The sequence below is a fragment of the Pecten maximus genome, chromosome 4 (genome assembly GCF_902652985.1).
Source record: "Pecten maximus chromosome 4, xPecMax1.1, whole genome shotgun sequence".
Classification (NCBI taxonomy): Eukaryota; Metazoa; Mollusca; class Bivalvia; order Pectinida; family Pectinidae; genus Pecten; species Pecten maximus.
Genome location: NC_047018.1, coordinates 33,010,527 through 33,031,737, shown reverse-complemented (window position 1 = coordinate 33,031,737; position 21,211 = coordinate 33,010,527). Strand labels below are relative to the sequence as shown.

The window sequence follows — 21,211 nt, the reverse complement described above, 5'->3', positions numbered from 1 at the left end:
AAGTGAACCAGAAACTTTAACTATGATGTTCCTTGATTATTAATTTGTCAGTGACAATGGCAAATTTTCACGAGAATAACTTACCCCGGTAAAAGGTTTGGGAAGAAGATCAAGGAAGGGGCCTATTTTCCAAAATATTCTAAAAATGCATTGAAGCGTACCATTACATTACACTCGTTGAGTTATCCCTTCAAAATAGTATGGTATGTGAGAGTATGCTCTAAATTTCTAAAAAGACATATGATTGCAAAACAAAATGCATTTTGAGGATATTTAGATCATCAATACCCATATTGACTATTGATAGACTATGAAAACATCACCATAAGTTTACAGACAAAAATACAATACACAATATTTTAATGATAGTTTCTGAATTTAAAACTTTTTCTGCAAAATATATAAGAACTTATGGATGGTAGTTTATAGTTAACCCGTAAAAAGTTTAAAAAAAAAAAAAAAAAAAAAAGATTCGTATTCTTGTCACACGTCAAATATTCACATGATATCTGAAATCCACGAAAGGAGAAACTGTAATCAGGTTTAAGATACCTGTAGAAGGAGATGAATGGTAATTAAAATACTTTAACTAACATAAACATGACGCCATTTCCAGGGGAGAAATCACTCCGTTGGTGAGTTGGTGTCTGTCTTGTGATGTTATACACATACATGTTTATAAAACTGTTCCTTTCTTTCTTATTTTCCTTGAAACTTCATCTCCGCAATTATTTACGAGAAGATTAAATCATTTGTTTTCTTCTTCTAGCACCGATGTCGGATACATCTGTGTGGAAATGGTTTGTGACTGTAGTGGCTCAGATTACTGGTGACGTTTACATTAAAAACAAATCAAAGGTTTATGATGGATTATGTTGCTGGTGATATAAAAACACATATATAGCAGCCAACCCCGGGATAATAAATTATCACTAGCAATGTATAGGATAATACTGTTACGCCAGAAATAGAACTGAAAATGAAAAAAGTGTTATCGTGCATTGTAGATAGAAATGTTTGTTACAGAATTATTTTACTGTAAACATAACAAATAAAAATTACATGGACAATGGTGGCAACTCGACAAATAAAAATTACATGGACAATGGTGACAACTCGACAAATAACAATTACATGGCAATGGTGTTTTGGTTTGGTTTGTTTTTGTTTAACGTCCTATTATCAGCCAGGGTCTTTTAAGGATGTGCCAGGTTTTGGAGGTGGAGGAAAGCCGGAGTACCCGGAGAAAAACCACCGGCCTACGGTCAGTACCTGGCAACTGCCCCACGTAGGGTTTCGAACTTGCAACCTAGTGGTGGAGGGCCAGTGATAAAGTGTGATCGGGACACCTTAACCACTCGGCCACCGCGGCCCCCCTTACACGGCAATGGTGACAACTCGACAAATAACAATAACATGGACAACGGTGACAACTCGACAAATAACAATAACATGGACAACGGTGACAACTCGACAAATAACAATTACACGGACAATGGTGACAACTCGACAAATAACAATAACATGGACAATGGTGACAACTCGACAAATAACAATTACACGGACAATGGTGACAACTCGACAAATAACAATTACATGGACAATGGTGACAACTCGACAAATAACAATTACACGGACAATGGTGACAACTCGACAAATAACAATTACATGGACAATGGTGACAACTCGACAAATAACAATTACACGGACAATGGTGACAACTCGACAAATAACAATTACACGGACAATGGTGACAACTCGACAAATAACAATTTCATGGACAATGGTGACAACTCGACAAATAACAATAACATGGACAATGGTGACAAGTCGACAAATAACAATTACAAAGACAATGGTGACAACTCGACAAATAACAATTACATGGACAATGGTGACAACTCCTACCAACTGTGTAAGATCCTGTGTGCGCAGTCACAACATCTCGGTGACTTCCGTCGAGATTCCGAGCCATGACGAAATTAGCCGAGATGACGCTATGTGTTTTGAGGTTTTCCCTGTAAGACGTATTCTTATCTGCAAAAAAAACTAATAAAATCAACGTTAGGAGATTTGTGAATTGATTGGAAAAAAAATTTCTGATCAGGAAGTTGAACCCTGGCCGTCTTCTTGAAAACAAACGCGCTATCTACTGAGCCATCAAACGATACCACGGACAATTTCCTTTCCAAAATAACTGATGAAAAGTATCCTACATATTTTTGTTTGTTCAACTTAAGGGTGTATGCTACAATGTACCTTTCGTATTGCACATTCTATCTTAGTTAGAGTTATATCCTCTAATGAACACTGAATAATCCCATATTATTTGATATCAGCTCTCTCAAAGGACGCGTTCTTATGTATCCGATCTGTACCGACTGTGAATAAGCGTTCAGAAACACAATATTTTCATGATTTAACGGCTGAATCGGACAAAAGTGTTGAAAAAAAGAAACTATTCAATTTTATAACTTTTAACTGAAACAGATGACACACAGATACAATGTATAAGCAGATTTATATTGTACATCATACGCCTTAAGTCCATCGAGTTATCTATAATTCTGGCTGCCAAAGAAATAATTTGACGAGATTTTTTTTTATTTCACGTTCGTTCATGTAACATTTTACCAAGAATAATTCCTCCCCGAGAGACAACAATAATACAATAACACAATCTATCACTTCTGAAAGAAGACGGGTCCTTATGATCTCAAATGTAAAAGAGAGCAGACAAAATGGACTGCGGATAATTACACGTATCCTCCCTGTAAGTAAGTTGAAGCGTGATATGTCAATCACGGCACCACCAGACAAAGATGAGCACTTGACCTCGAGTTAGAGTAGCAAGCCCCTTAAAATCATATTAAACACTTACTGCCGATTTGGCAAAGTACACCAAGGGCTCAAAGCCAAACGGAGAAAAAAAACTAGAAAAGAGTGGCTCGATACATGTAGATATAGCGAAAAACATTGACTGAATTCAAGGACTGGATTATTAATCGACATCAAATTTAATGGTTATGTTCATTCGGATATCCACTGTTGGCCGTCGCGAGCCCGTCTGTCCATTCTCATTTGAAACTAATAAAAGTATATTGAAAGCTTGCATATTGACCAAATTTTGTATCAGACCAGTCCGAATTCTATCAGGTTTTTGTTTCCCCGTTACGTCCTATTTTCACACTGGAGGATATGTATCCTCTTAGCCTTAACTCCCTCAGTCGTTCGTGGTTCCGTCCTGTTACTGCAAACTACCGAAAATACAACTTATAGAAAACTAGCACGATATCAATCACCAAAGATGATCTAGTAGAGAATAACATTGTTTATTACATTTTTACCAGTGAAATATCAAAAATTATTCATTCTATAAAAGTGATATTTTTCACTTGTGAAAAATATCACTTTTGCTGATTTGACCAATCAAATCAATGATTAGAAAATACCACAATAATTGACATATCAGAAAGCTCGACATATGTCAGCACCTGGACAGGGGGAACTACATTGTTTAGTATGCAAACTTTCGCTGTAGGCCTAGTTAGCATACGGGGTAGGTTTTTCGTTGATAAAAAAATGTAATAAACAGAATATCTAACAGTGTCTTCAGTAATACCAAATATATTTCACTCGTGTGGCTAATATTTTGATATTTTTCAAGAGTGCGCACTGTTAGATATCCTCTATGTATTTATATAGAAAAAAGGGGGAAATCCGGTAAACACTATGGAAAATAAAACAGTAGTAATTAAAGCATAATATCTGGAACAGCACGATATCTATAATAACACGGTATATAGAGTAAAGCACGATATCTATAATAACACGGTATATAGAGTAAAGCATGATATCTATAATAACACGATATATAGAGTAAAGCATGATATCTATAATAACACGATATATAGAGTAAAGCATGATATCTATAATAACACGATATATAGAGTAAAGCATGATATTTATAATAACACGATATATAGAGTAAAGCATGATATCTATAATAACACGGTTTATAGAGTAAAGCATGATATCTATGATAACACTGGTTATAGAGTAAAGCACGATATCTATAATAACACGGTATATAGAGTAAAGCACGATATATATAATAACACGGTATATAGAGTAAAGCACGATATCTATAATAACACGGTATATAGAGTAAAGCACGATATCTATAATAACACGGTATATAGATTAAAGCATGATATCTATAATAACACGGTATATAGAGTAAAGCACGATATCTATAATAACACGATATATAGAGTAAAGCATGATATCTATAATAACACGGTATATAGAGTAAAGCACGATATCTATAATAACACGATATATAGAGTAAAGCATGATATCTATAATAACACGGTATATAGAGTAAAGCATGATATCTATAATAACACTGGTTATAGAGTAAAGCACGATATCTATAATAACACGGTATATAGAGTAAAGCACGATATCTATAATAACACGGTATATAGAGTAAAGCACGATATCTATAATAACACGGTATATAGAGTAAAGCACGATATCTATAATAACACGGTTTATAGAGTAAAGCATGATATCTATAATAACACGGTATATAGAGTAAAGCACGATATCTATAATAACACGATATATAGAGTAAAGCATGATATCTATAATAACACGGTATATAGAGTAAAGCACGATATCTATAATAACACGGTATATAGAGTAAAGCATGATATCTATAATAACACCGGTTATAGAGAAAAGCACGATATCTATAATAACACGGTATATAGTGTAAAGCTCGATATCTATAATATCACGGTATATAGAGTAAAGCACGATATCTATAATAACACGGTATATAGAGTAAAGCATGATATCTATAATAACACGGTATATAGAGTAAATCACGATATCTATAATAACACGGTATATATAGTAAAGCATGATATCTATAATAACACGGTTTATAGAGTAAAGCACGATATCTATAATAACACGGTATATAGTGTAAAGCTCGATATCTATAATATCACGGTTTATAGAGTAAAGCACGATATCTATAATAACACGGTATATAGTGTAAAGCTCGATATCTATAATATCACGGTATATAGAGTAAAGCACGATATCTATAATAACACGGTATATAGAGTAAAGCACGATATCTATAATAACACGGTTTATAGAGTAAAGCACGATATCTATAATAACACGGTATATAGTGTAAAGCTCGATATCTATAATATCACGGTTTATAGAGTAAAGCACGATATCGATAATAACACGGTATATAGAGTAAAGCACGATATCTATAATAACACAGTAAATAGAGTAGAGTACGATATCTATAATAACACGGTATATAGAGTAAAGCATGATATCTATAATAACACGATATATAGAGTAAAGCATGATATCTATAATAACACGATATATAGAGTAAAGCATGATATCTATAATAACACGATATATAGAGTAAAGCATGATATTTATAATAACACGATATATAGAGTAAAGCATGATATCTATAATAACACGGTTTATAGAGTAAAGCATGATATCTATGATAACACTGGTTATAGAGTAAAGCACGATATCTATAATAACACGGTATATAGAGTAAAGCACGATATATATAATAACACGGTATATAGAGTAAAGCACGATATCTATAATAACACGGTATATAGAGTAAAGCACGATATCTATAATAACACGGTTTATAGATTAAAGCATGATATCTATAATAACACGGTATATAGAGTAAAGCACGATATCTATAATAACACGATATATAGAGTAAAGCATGATATCTATAATAACACGGTATATAGAGTAAAGCACGATATCTATAATAACACGATATATAGAGTAAAGCATGATATCTATAATAACACGGTATATAGAGTAAAGCATGATATCTATAATAACACTGGTTATAGAGTAAAGCACGATATCTATAATAACACGGTATATAGAGTAAAGCACGATATCTATAATAACACGGTATATAGAGTAAAGCACGATATCTATAATAACACGGTATATAGAGTAAAGCACGATATCTATAATAACACGGTATATAGAGTAAAGCATGATATCTATAATAACACGGTATATAGAGTAAAGCACGATATCTATAATAACACGATATATAGAGTAAAGCATGATATCTATAATAACACGGTATATAGAGTAAAGCACGATATCTATAATAACACGGTATATAGAGTAAAGCATGATATCTATAATAACACCGGTTATAGAGAAAAGCACGATATCTATAATAACACGGTATATGGAGTAAAGCACGATATCTATAATAACACGGTATATAGAGTAAAGCACGATATCTATAATAACACGGTATATAGAGTAAAGCATGATATCTATAATAACACGGTATATAGAGTAAATCACGATATCTATAATAACACGGTATATATAGTAAAGCATGATATCTATAATAACACGGTTTATAGAGTAAAGCACGATATCTATAATAACACGGTATATAGTGTAAAGCTCGATATCTATAATATCACGGTTTATAGAGTAAAGCACGATATCTATAATAACACGGTATATAGTGTAAAGCTCGATATCTATAATATCACGGTATATAGAGTAAAGCACGATATCTATAATAACACGGTATATAGAGTAAAGCACGATATCTATAATAACACGGTTTATAGAGTAAAGCACGATATCTATAATAACACGGTATATAGTGTAAAGCTCGATATCTATAATATCACGGTTTATAGAGTAAAGCACGATATCGATAATAACACGGTATATAGTGTAAAGCTCGATATCTATAATATCACGGTATATAGAGTAAAGCTCGATATCTATAATATCACGGTATATAGAGTAAAGCATGATATCTATAATAACACGGTTTATAGAGTAAAGCACGATATCTATAATAACACGGTATACAGAGTAAAGCTCGATATCTATAATAACACGGTATAAAGAGTAAAGCATGATATATATAATAACACGGTATATAGAGTAAAGCATGATATCTATAATAACACCGTATATAGAGTAAAGCATGATATCTATAATAACACGGTATATAGAGTAAAGCACGATATCTATAATAACACAGTTTATAGAGTAAAGCACGATATATATAATATCACGGGTTATAGAGTAAAGCATGATATCTATAATAACACGGTATATAGTGTAAAGCACGATATCTATAATAACACGGTTTATAGAGTAAAGCACGATATATATAATATCACGGGTTATAGAGTAAAGCACGATATATATAATATCACGGTTTATAGAGTAAAGCACGATATCTATAATAACACGGTTTATAGAGTAAAGCACGATATCTATAATAACACTGTATATAGAGTAAAGCACGATATATATAATAACACGGTTTATAGAGTAAAGCACGATATCTATAATAACACGGTATATAGAGTAAAGCATGATATCTATAATAACACGGTATATAGAGTAAAGCACGATACCTATAATAACACGGTATATAGAGTAAAGCACGATACCTATAATAACACGGTATATAGAGTAAAGCACGATATCTATAATAACACAGTAAATAGAGTAGAGTACGATATCTATAATAACACGGTATATAGAGTAAAGCATGGTATCTATAATAACACAGTATATGGAGTAAAGCATGATATCTATAATAACACGGTTTATAGAGTAAAGCACGATATCTATAATAACAGAGTAAATAGAGTAAAGTACGATATCTATAATAACACGGTATATAGAGTAAAGCACGATATATATAATAACACGGTATATAGAGTAAAGCACGATATCTATAATAACAGAGTAAATAGAGTAAAGTACGATATCTATAATAACACGGTTTATAGAGTAAAGCACGATACCTATAATAACACGGTTTATAGAGTAAAGCACGATATCTATAATAACACGGTATAGAAAGTAAAGCATTATATCTATAATAACACGGTATATAGAGTAAAGCACGATATCTATAATAACACGATATATAGAGTAAAGCATGATATCTATAATAACACGGTTTATAGAGTAAAGCACGATATCTATGATAACACGGTACATAGAGTAAAGCACGATATCTATAATAACACGGTATAAAGAGTAAAGCATGACATATATAATAACACGGTTTATAGAGTAAAGCACGATATCTATAATAACACGGTTTATAGAGTAAAGCACGATATATATAATAACACGGTATATAGAGTAAAGCACGATATCTATTATAACACGGTTTATAGAGTAAAGCACGATATCTATAATAACACGGTATATAGAGTAAAGCACGATATCTATAATAACACGGTTTATAGAGTAAAGCACGATATCTATAATAACACGGTTTATAGAGTAAAGCACGATATCTATAATAACACGGTATAAAGAGTAAAGCATGATATATATAATAACACGGTATATAGAGTAAAGCACGATATCTATAATAACACGGTATAGAAAGTAAAGCACGCTATCTATAATAACACGGTTTATAGAGTAAAGCACGATATCTATGATAACACGGTACATAGAGTAAAGCACGATATCTATAATAACACGGTATAAAGAGTAAAGCATGATATCTATGATAACACTGGTTATAGAGTAAAGCATGATATCTATAATAACACCGGTTATAGAGAAAAGCAAGATATCTATAATAACACGGTATATAGAGTAAAGCACGATATCTATAATAACACGGTATAGAAAGTAAAGCACGCTATCTATAATAACACGGTTTATAGAGTAAAGCACGATATCTATAATAACACGGTATATAGTGTAAACTACGATATCTATAATAACACGGTACATAGAGTAAAGCACGATATCTATAATAACACGGTATAAAGAGTAAAGCACGATATCTATAATAACACGGTTTATAGAGTAAAGCACGATATCTATAATAACACTGTATATAGAGTAAAGTACGATATCTATAATAACACGGTTTATAGAGTAAAGCACGATATCTATAATAACACGGTTTATAGAGTAAAGCACGATATCTATAATAACACGGTTTATAGAGTAAAGCACGATATCTATAATAACACTGTATATAGAGTAAAGCACGATATATATAATAACACGGTTTATAGAGTAAAGCACGATATCTATAATAACACGGTATATAGAGTAAAGCATGATATCTATAATAACACGGTATATAGAGTAAAGCACGATACCTATAATAACACGGTATATAGAGTAAAGCACGATACCTATAATAACACGGTATATAGAGTAAAGCACGATATCTATAATAACACAGTAAATAGAGTAGAGTACGATATCTATAATAACACGGTATATAGAGTAAAGCATGGTATCTATAATAACACAGTATATGGAGTAAAGCATGATATCTATAATAACACGGTTTATAGAGTAAAGCACGATATCTATAATAACACAGTAAATAGAGTAAAGTACGATATCTATAATAACACAGTAAATAGAGTAAAGCACGATATCTATAATAGCACGGTATAGAAAGTAAAGCACGCCATCTATAATAACACGGTTTATAGAGTAAAGCATGGTATCTATAATAACACAGTATATAGAGTAAAGCATGGTATCTATAATAACACGGTTTATAGAGTAAAGCACGATATCTATAATAACAGAGTAAATAGAGTAAAGTACGATATCTATAATAACACGGTATATAGAGTAAAGTACGATATCTATAATAACACGGTATATAGAGTAAAGCACGATATATATAATAACAGAGTAAATAGAGTAAAGTACGATATCTATAATAACACGGTTTATAGAGTAAAGCACGATACCTATAATAACACGGTTTATAGAGTAAAGCATGATATATATAATAACACCGGTTATAAAGTAAAGCACGATATATATAATAACACGGTATATGGAGTAAAGCATGATATCTATAATAACACGGTTTATAGAGTAAAGCACGATATCTATAATAAAAGAGTAAATAGAGTAAAGTACGATATCTATAATAACACGGTTTATAGAGTAAAGCACGATACCTATAATAACACGGTTTATAGAGTAAAGCACGATATCTATAATAACACGGTATAGAAAGTAAAGCACGCTATCTATAATAACACGGTTTATAGAGTAAAGCACGATATCTATAATAACACGGTTTATAGAGTAAAGCATGACATATATAATAACACGGTATATAGAGTAAAGCACGATATCTATAATAACACGGTTTATAGAGTAAAGCACGATATATATAATAACACGGTATATAGAGTAAAGCACGATATCTATTATAACACGGTTTATAGAGTAAAGCACGATATCTATAATAACACGGTATATAGAGTAAAGCACGATATCTATAATAACACGGTTTATAGAGTAAAGCACGATATCTATAATAACACGGTTTATAGAGTAAAGCACGATATCTATAATAACACGGTATAAAGAGTAAAGCATGATATATATAATAACACGGTATATAGAGTAAAGCTTGATATATATAATAACAAGGTATATAAAGTAAAGCACGATATCTATAATAACAAGGTATATAGAGTAAAGCACGATATCTATAATAACACGGTATATAGAGTAAAGCACGATATCTATAATAACACGGTTTATAGAGTAAAGCACGATATCTATAATAACACGGTATAAAGAGTAAAGCATGATATATATAATAACACGGTATATAGAGTAAAGCTTGATATATATAATAACAAGGTATATAGAGTAAAGCACGATATCTATAATAACACGGTATATAGAGTAAAGCACGAAATCTATAATAACACGGTATATAGAGTAAAGCATGATATATATAATATCACGGTATATAGAGTAAATCACGATATCTATAATAACACGGTATATAGAGTAAAGCATGGTATCTATAATAACACGGTATACAGAGTAAAGCACGATATCTATAATAACACGGTTTATAGAGTAAAGCATGATATCTATAATAACACGGTATATAGAGTAAAGCATGATATCTATAATAACACGGTATATAGAGTAAAGCACGATATCTATAATAACACGGTATATAGAGTAAAGCACGATATCTATAATAACACGGTTTATAGAGTAAAGCACGATATCTATAATAACACGGTTTATAGAGTAAAGCACGATATCTATAATAACACGGTATAAAGAGTAAAGCATGATATATATAATAACACGGTATATAGAGTAAAGCTTGATATATATAATAACAAGGTATATAGAGTAAAGCACGATATCTATAATAACACGGTATATAGAGTAAAGCACGAAATCTATAATAACACGGTATATAGAGTAAAGCATGGTATCTATAATAACACGGTATACAGAGTAAAGCACGATATATATAATAACACGGTTTATAGAGTAAAGCATGATATCTATAATAACACGGTATATAGAGTAAAGCATGATATCTATAATAACACGGTATACAGAGTAAAGCAAGATATCTATAGTAACACGGTTTATAGAGTAAAGCACGATATATATAATATCACTGTATATTGAGTATAGCACGATATCTAGAATATTACTATTTATATATATACAGATTATAGCACGATATCTAGAATAGCACCGTATGAAGAGTATAGCACGATATCTGGTATAGCAATATATGTAGAGTAATGCATGGTATCTAGAATAGCACGGCATGTACAATATAGCACGATATCTGGAATAATTCAATGTTATTCAATTCATTTTATTGACTTTAAGCTTTACATCTCATCAGTACATATAACATCTATAAATATATCCGGAATAGTACGGTGTATACCTTATGGGACATGATATAGTAAGCACAGTATGACGAGTAAAGCACGGTATCTTGAATGTGTGTGGTATCTAGATCTAGAATAGCACAATATTATTATACAGAATAGCACAATCCAGGATTACACAATATAGCACAATATCTAGAATAGCACAATATTATTATACAGAAAAGCACAATCCAATATAGCACAATATCTAGAATAGCACAATATTATTAGACAGAATAGCACAATCCAGGATAGCACAATATAGCACGATATCTAGAATATAAGGTATAGAGAGTATAGCACGATATCTAGAATATAAGGTATAGAGAGTATAGCACGATATCTAGAATATGTGGTATGCACAGTGTAGCACGATATCTAGAATATGTGGTATATACGGTGTAGCACGATATCTAGAATAGGCGGTATACACAGTGTAGCATGATATCTAGAATATGTGGTATGCACAGTGTATCACGATATCTAGAATATGTGGTATACACAGTGTATCACGATATCTAGAATATGTGGTATACACAGTGTATCACGATATCTAGAATATGTGGTATATACGGTGTAGCACGATATCTAGAATATGTGTTATATACGGTGTATCACGATATCTAGAATATGTGGTATACACAGTGTATCACGATATCTAGAATATGTGGTATATACGGTGTATCACGATATCTAGAATATGTGGTATATACAGTGTAGCACGATATCTAGATTTTGTGGTATATACGGTGTAGCACGATATCTAGAATGTGTGGTATACACAGTGTAGCACGATATCTAGAATATGTGGTATATATACAGTGTATCACGATATCTAGAATATGTGGTATATACGGTGTAGCACGATATCTAGAATATGTGGTATATATACAGTGTAACACGGTATCTAGAATATGTGGTATATACGGTGTATCACGATATCTAGAATATGTGGTATATACGGTGTAGCACGATATCTAGAATATGTGGTATATATACAGTGTAACACGGTATCTAGAATATGTGGTATACACAGTGTAGCACGATATCTAGAATATGTGGTATATACACAGTGTAGCACGATATCTAGAATATTTGGTATATATACGGTGTAGCATGATATCTAGAATATGTGGTATACACAGTGTAGCACGGTATCTAGAATATGTGGTATATACAGTGTATCACAATATCTAGAATATGTGGTATATACAGTGTATCACGATATCTAGAATATGTGGTATATACGGTGTAACACGGTATCTAGAATATGTGGTATATACAGTGTATCACAATATCTAGAATATGTGGTATACACAGTGTAGCACGATATCTAGAATATGTGGTATACACAGTGTAGCACGATATCTAGAATATGTGGTATATACGGTGTAGCACGGTATCTAGAATATGTGGTATACACAGTGTAGCACGATATCTAGAATATGTGGTATACACGGTGTAGCACGATATCTAGAATATGTGGTATACACAGTGTAACACGATATCTAGAATATTTGGTATATACAGTTAGCACGATATCTAGAATATGTGGTATATAGAGTATAGCACGATATCTAGAATATGTGTTATATAGAGTATAGCACAATATCTAGAATATAAGGTATATATTCAGTGTAGCACTGCACGATATCTACGAGACATAGGTCCAGTCTATAACTTCCATACAAACTAAGAGCTTACGCGAATGAAAATTAACGTCCAATTCGTTTCCCAGGCTAATTTGTTTCATCTTATCTTGCTTATTAGCTCTCTCGTTTATTTAGAAGAGGGAGTCGTTCATTTCAGGATCAGGCAACGAGAGTCTCTATCAAATTATTCTTCTGTTTCCAATTTGGCGCTTGATGTACACTGTCAATTGAGATAAATTGGGCTCAAAGAATCAATTGTAAATTATGTGTTTTGTGAAATTAGATATTATATTGTTCATACTTAAACGATACTGGACACCCGCCCATCGTAACTCCATTGTTCTTATATTAAGTTTACAGACACGACCAGCTATCCCGCCAACTTCGATCAGCTCTGTTCCTCTGAGACAGTCTATACTGTCCCGTTCCTATACGTTCCCCAGCCTCTTATGATCCCATATCACCCTTATTCACTCTATTCCGGAATTATATTCCAGGCTCAATCTACAGATTCCTCCTTCCCACATCCATCATGTCCACTAGACTGGTCACTAACATCAAATGCCTTGTAAAGATTATAATAATGTGTTAAAGAGAATAATAGTAGTTTATCATTAGACATATCCCAAAGATCAAAACCATATGTTTTATTTTCATTTAAGTTTTGATGTTTCAGAATCAGGGACCGGTCTTCATGTCTATCTACATTAACTTGACAGGGAAACCCGTCTATCAACCCCTTTTGACTTGAGCTGCGATTTGAGAAATCCATCACTGTTGAAAGGACAAGAACAATACAGGGTTACCAGGTATACAATATACACCACATCTATTGTCAAACTTTTCCTTGTTATATTTCTTGGTTCCAGAACTGGACACAGAGACATGACACAAATTTTCGAACCCTCCGGTCCTTATATACACTGTATATATCACAATGGGATACGACCCTTTGACGCATCCCTGTGGTACACGGGGTATATGGTTTAGAGTCATTGTCGTATTTATTGTCGTGAAAGAAAGAGAAAGTTCCTCTCCAAAGAATCTATCAAAAACGCCTTTACGATTATATATACAACTTTAATCTGAAGAATCCATTGACTATGTAGCTATCTCTTCTTGCTGTCAGGTCATTATGCAAATCCACCTCAACAGACAGTCTCAACGGACAAAAACATCAAAGTGGATTGGAGCCGTCATTGACAGAGTCGGTGGTTAAAATGGTGGGAAGACGCATATATCTTAAGAGTTCATTACATAGTCTATATTTACGACATATCCCGATAGACAATCAAGGAGGCTAAGACTAAGTGTCCAGTCGGGACCAGTAAGTCATTTCGCATGCACGTTTCAATTGAGTCAAAACTGCTGATCCCTTGGACGATACCAGCGCCACCTTGGATACGAAAGGACGGCCTTTATAGCTTGGCAGACCATCTGAATAATCAAAGCAATATTTGCTGTTCCTTGATCTTTCGTTGAGATTCCTGGATTTGGTTTGGGGTTACTATGCCCAAGAAAGGTTCGAAGTGATATTATTCCGGGTAATGCCTCCCGACTGTCCCTTATCGGGGACAATCTGAGGCTGTAAAGGGAGGAGTTATGGGCCTTTGACGATTGCCAGGCCTTGTAAGGTTTATTATCATGAAGGAATCTCTCCTATAATCAGCTCGTGTATAAGGATATTTGTGCTGTAGGGATTATATTGATACTTAGGGAATAGGCATTTAACATAGATAATAACATTTGTAGGAAGTATCGATCCAGTTGCATATCCGGTGGAGAACGCATGCGCTATCCACTCCCAACAACGAATAGGTCATCATTCCGTTCAATTTTATTGTGATTTTTACCGCATATATGTAAAAATGTTGATATTTAAATGTTTATTTTGTTACCTTACGACATGTCATTGGTTGCTATGAGAGTATTGATTGTTGTTTCTATTTATCAAGTTTAACACATACCAATCACAGCATATATGTCGAAATTACCTTCGGTGGAGTTAATTAGACACCAGAGCCACACACACAGTGGTCAGTCTCAGTAGACACCAGAGCGACACACAGTGGTCAGTCTCAGTAGACACCAGAACCACACACACAGTGGTCAGTCTCAGTAGACACCAGAGCCACACACACAGTGGTCAGTCACAATAGACACCAGAGCGACACACACAGTGGTCAGTCTTAGTAGACACCAGAGCCACACACACAGTGGTCAGTCTCAGTAGACACCAGAGCCACACACACAGTGGTCAGTCACAATAGACACCAGAGCGACACACACAGTGGTCAGTCTCAGTAGACACCAGAGCGACACACGCAGTGGTCAGTCTCAGTAGACACCAGAGCGACACACGCAGTGGTCAGTCTCAGTAAACACCAGAGCGACACACAGTGGTCAGTCTCAGTAGACACCAGAGCGACACACAGTGGTCAGTCTCAGTAGACACCAGAGCGACACACGCAGTGGTCAGTCTCAGTAGACACCAGAGCGACACACAGTGGTCAGTCTCAGTAGACACCAGAGCGACACACAGTGGTCAGTCTCAGTAGACACCAGAGCGACACACGCAGTGGTCAATCTCAGTAGACACCAGAGCGACACACACAGTGGTCAGTTTCAGTAGACAAAAAGGGACACACACAGTGGTCAGTCTCAGTAGACACTAGAGCGACACACAGTGGTCAGTCTCAGTAGACACCAGAACCACACACACAGTGGTCAGTCTTAGTAGACACCAGAACCACACACACAGTGGTCAGTCTCAGTAGACACCAGAACCACACACACAGTGGTCAGTCTCTATAGACACCAAAGCGACACACACAGTGGTCAGTCTCAGTAGACACCAAAGTGACACACACAGTGGTCAGTCTCAGTAGACACCAGGGCGACATACACAGTGGTCAGTCTCAGTAGACACCAGAACGACACACACGGTGGTCAGTCTTAGTAGACACCAGAGCGACACACACAGTGGTCAGTCTCAGTAGATACCAGAGAGACACACACAGTGGTCAGTCTCAGTAGACACTAGAGCGACAAACACAGTGGTCAGTCTCAGTAGACACTAGAGCGACACACACAGTGGTCAGTCTTAGTAGACACCAGAGCGACACACACGGTGGTCAGTCTCAGTAGACACCAGAGCGACACACATAATGGTCAGTCTCAGTAGACACCGGAGCGACACACACAGTGGTCAGTCTCAGTAGACACCAGAGCCACACACACAGTGGTCAGTCTCAGTAGACACCAGAACGACACACACAGTGGTCAGTCTCAGTAGACACCAGAGCGACACACACAGTGGTCAGTCTCAGTAGACACCAGAGCGACACACACAGTGGTCAGTCTCTATAGACACCAGAGCCACACACACAGTGGTCAGTCTCAGTAGACACAAGAGCGACAAACACAGTGGTCAGTCTCGGTAGACACTAGAGCGACACACAGTGGTCAGTCTCAGTAGACAACAGAGCCACACACACAGTGGTCAGTCTCAGTAGACACCAGAGCCACACACAGTGGTAAGTCTCAGTAGACACCAGAGACACACACACAGTGGTCAGTCTCAGTAGACACCAGAGCGACACACACAGTGGTCAGTCTCAGTAGACACCAGAGCGACACACATGGTGGTCAGTCTCAGTAGACACCAGAGAGGCACACACAGTGGTCAGTCTCAGTAGACACAAGAGCGACAAACACAGTGGTCAGTCTCGGTAGACACTAGAGCGACACACAGTGGTCAGTCTCAGTAGACACCAGAGACACACACACAGTGGTCAGTCTCAGTAGACACCAGAGACACACACACAGTGGTCAGTCTCAGTAGACACCAGAGCGACACACAGTGGTCAGTCTCGGTAGACACCAGAGCGACACACACAGTGGTCAGTCTCAGTAGACACCAGAGCGACACACATGGTGGTCAGTCTCAGTAGACACCAGAGACACACACACGGTGGTCAGTCTCAGTAGACACCAGAGAGGCACACACAGTGGTCAGTCTCAGTAGACACCAGAACGACACACACGGTGGTCAGTCTCAGTAGACACCAGAGCCACACACGGTGGTCAGTCTCAGTAGACACCAGAGCCACACCAACAGTGGTCAGCAATATAATTAACAGTTGATTATCTAATGTCGGAGAAACATTTGTATGCTGTAGTGTGTTTATTATTTTTAGACATTCAATATCAGATATAGAGTTAAACAAAATATGTCATTATTGGTATAGGTCATTAGTGAGCTCCATTTCCCCCCAAGCTTTTAAATCAGAATCTATGAGACGTTTGAGACTGCGGGCTTGAAATGAAAATGTACAAACGACGCATAGACAGTGGTATGATGGGAATCCATGAAGACAATGACTTTTGAACGAGTATTTTGTTTGACATTAACAGTTGTCTGTCGACTTAACCCCATCTCGGACTAAGGCTAATACATTGTTCTTTCTCACGATCAATTGATAATAGTCCTTTGATGATCTACCAGAGGCGACATTGATTACGACACGCCCATTCCACCGTCGCTATGGTTTTGTGCTGATATATAAATAAATTATAAGTTATAGCTCACGTCTTTGCTCATATCCGTATAACTTATTGACACAGTGCTATATAAATTTGTATTTCTTCTTTCTTTCCCATCTACATATTAAAACTCCCGTGATCTATTTATGACATTGTTATCTCAAGAAAAAAAAAACCGGAAAGGATCGCTCGCTTTGTATTACATTGTGTGACAATTGGAACATGTCAAGTTTCATAGAAAATGACAAGGGGTTCCGATTGGACATTTCAGGGAGTTTTAGTTCCCGCCATTTAACAAAGTACGAGTTGCTGTATGCAAACAGAATTATCAAATATTTATCCATATCAATTATTCATCATCGATTGCTTACATCGCTCTACGTACTTGTAATAATCACAATCTGTTCAAGGTGTGTTTTTAACAAATAATGCTGGTGTTTTCATCAAAGGAATTCGTTCGAATATTTGTTGGCATTGGCGATTAAGTTGCTACCTGTAATTATCGTTTTATCTGATTAGAACATCGAGGAAATATATAAAATCTGTTTTATGTCTTAATTTTGTTACATGATTCGGTTTTATTTTGACCGTGATATATTGTTTTGGTTCACAAAAATGATTACTACCTAAATAGTAATACAGTAGATCTGTTTAAATGCGGGTCAATGTCTAGGCGCCGGGAAACTAATATTCGACAACGGTGTGTTGTGGAAATGCAGAGCTAGAATTCTTTCTAAATCGAGAAAGACTAATGAAGAAAAACACCCAGTCAGTTCGGTGATTAACTAACTGTCAGAACATGTATATCAATTACTAGTCTGTGAATCAAACAATCATGTTCCTAGATTCGGTGCTCTTGTGACTGAAGGTAGCCTCTAAGTCATCCGAGTATTGAAAAGTGGGATTTATACGGACAAAACTGAATTATACGTCTGAACACATCCAGACGAGCGCGAAAAGTGATATTAATTGACCGCGTTCCGAAAGGTACACATCTGCACATTGTTGGGTTGGAAATCCTGACCTATTCCGTGGAGAATGGAAACCAGAGGGCGATCCGTGCCCCGTGTGTAAAAAGTTAGTCGCCAGTGTGACAGCAGCCATTGTTGTGTAGTGATATGTGACGCGGAAAGGACTACTTTTTACAATATTGAATTCTCGAAAATACACATTTCTCATTCCTCTTACAGGTCGAATAAATGTCCTACTCTAGAGCACGGAGAAATTTTCGGGGAGACAATGTATTGTAAAGACGGGAGATAGAGAGAAGACTGGAAAGTAGGAGGGAGAAAACATCTAATCTAAGAAAATGATCAAACACAACTCTTTTAATGAAAATTATCATTCTACCGAGGTATATTGTACAAATAAAAACTCCTCGTTCTGAGAGGGATCATGTGATGAGCTTACAGACAGCAATTCTTTCGAAATAAATGGTTTAAGACTGACCTAAAACACTTGAAATAAACTTTTCGGGGCAGATTAATTCACCTTACTTACGACACGGGACATGTACCTAATCCCTAGTATATATTGGTTACCTGTGTTACGTCACAGGACAGGTACCTAATCCCTAGTATATATTGGTTACCTGTGTTACGTCACAGGACAGGTACCTAATCCCTAGTATATATTGGTTACCTGTGTTACGTCACAGGACAGGTATCTAATCCCTAGTATATATTGGTTATCTATGTTACGTCACAGGACAGGTACCTAATCCCTAGTATATATTGGTTACCTGTGTTACGTCACAGGACAGGTACCTAATCCCTAGTATATATTGGTTATCTATGTTACGTCACAGGACAGGTACCTAATCCCTAGTATATATTGGTTACCTATGTTACGTCACAGGACAGGTACCTAATCCCTAGTATATATTGGTTACCTGTGTTACGTCAGAGGACAGGTACCTAATCCCTAGTATATATTGGTTACCTATGTTACGTCACAGGACAGGTACCTAATCCCTAGTATAAATTGGTTACCTATGTTACGTCACAGGACCAAGTACCTAATCCCTTGTATAAACTGGTTATCTATATTACAACAACGGTTATTAAATACCTGCTATGAAATGAGGTTGACGCTCTAAACATGGAAAATGCTTCTTGCAAAAATCGCCATCTCCCCGGATCTGCTTAATTTAGTTTCTGATTTTTCTTCCTTTTAACAGCCAAAAATAGAAAGAAAATTGTTCTAAGTGATCAAGCAAACGGGTCAACACATTATTTCTTATGTTTTAGTATTGGTACGTAGTAGGCACAGAAGAAACCCTGATGGAGTTTTAGTTCACCACGTTAGTCGCCTCATACAATGTCATGATGCAGAGTTTGACAGGTCTAGTGTCCCATGAACGGATTTAATACAGGTCTGACCCAGTCTCCCTGTTGCGACACCAGCGTAACATCGAATGCCAGACGTTATCATTAAAACGCCATTGTTCCTCTGTCGGCCTGAATAAGTAGACTTACCATTCTGAGGCAGACCCGCCACGAACGGTGCCAGTTCTACTTAACTTAATCTTGTGTAATTTTGTCGGAGAAATGATCAGCTATCTCCGCGAGACGCATTAAGGGTCTAAATCTCTAGCTAAAGCCAATCATTACCGTTATTTAAGTATGACACGCAACATGAGTAGGACACCATGCGACGCCTAGTATTTCTATTTAAATGGGTTTTTTTTTCTCTTGTCCTGCCTAATTGAATACCTACAGTATTTACGTGTATATTTCACATAACGGTTCAACGAAATATCAATAACATCGTTCCCCTAAAACTTCCAATCAGATAGTCGCAATTTATGTGCTTTCTTGAACATTTTGAACATTTAACGTACAACTGCCCACGAGCTTAGTTGTACATGCATCAGTAATGAAATTTCCTGATTTTTTTTATCTTCCAAAATTGGTTTTAGGATTGAGACAAAGCGACGCCGGAAATGGTTATTTGTTACTGTTCATGTCCATTGCACTTCCGGGAGCGACATTGAAAAATGTAATATGCATGTCTGTTTCACACCAAATGATGGAAACAGAATATTGAACTTTGACCGGCATTTGAATTCCATGTCAATTGTGTTAGTGACAAATCAAATACTGACATGCATGTGCAGCACACCAAAATACGACATGCATGTCCATTTAAAATTTGATATGATTTATGTTCCACGTCAAAAGTTGGAGAGACGCGTCATGATATGTCTCA

At 35.6% G+C, this 21,211-nt stretch overlaps 1 long non-coding RNA gene across 1 annotated transcript in view; it reads left to right on the top strand.

The window, feature by feature from the left end:
* The window catches only part of LOC117325884, a 45,879-nt gene extending 26,434 nt beyond the window's left edge, over positions 1-19,445 (top strand). Inside the window, exons 3-4 of the long non-coding RNA XR_004532388.1 lie at positions 14,133-14,265; positions 19,192-19,445. This is a non-coding gene — a long non-coding RNA (uncharacterized LOC117325884). The remainder of the gene's footprint in view (positions 1-14,132; positions 14,266-19,191) is intronic.
* The last annotated feature ends 1,766 nt before the right edge of the window (positions 19,446-21,211 follow it).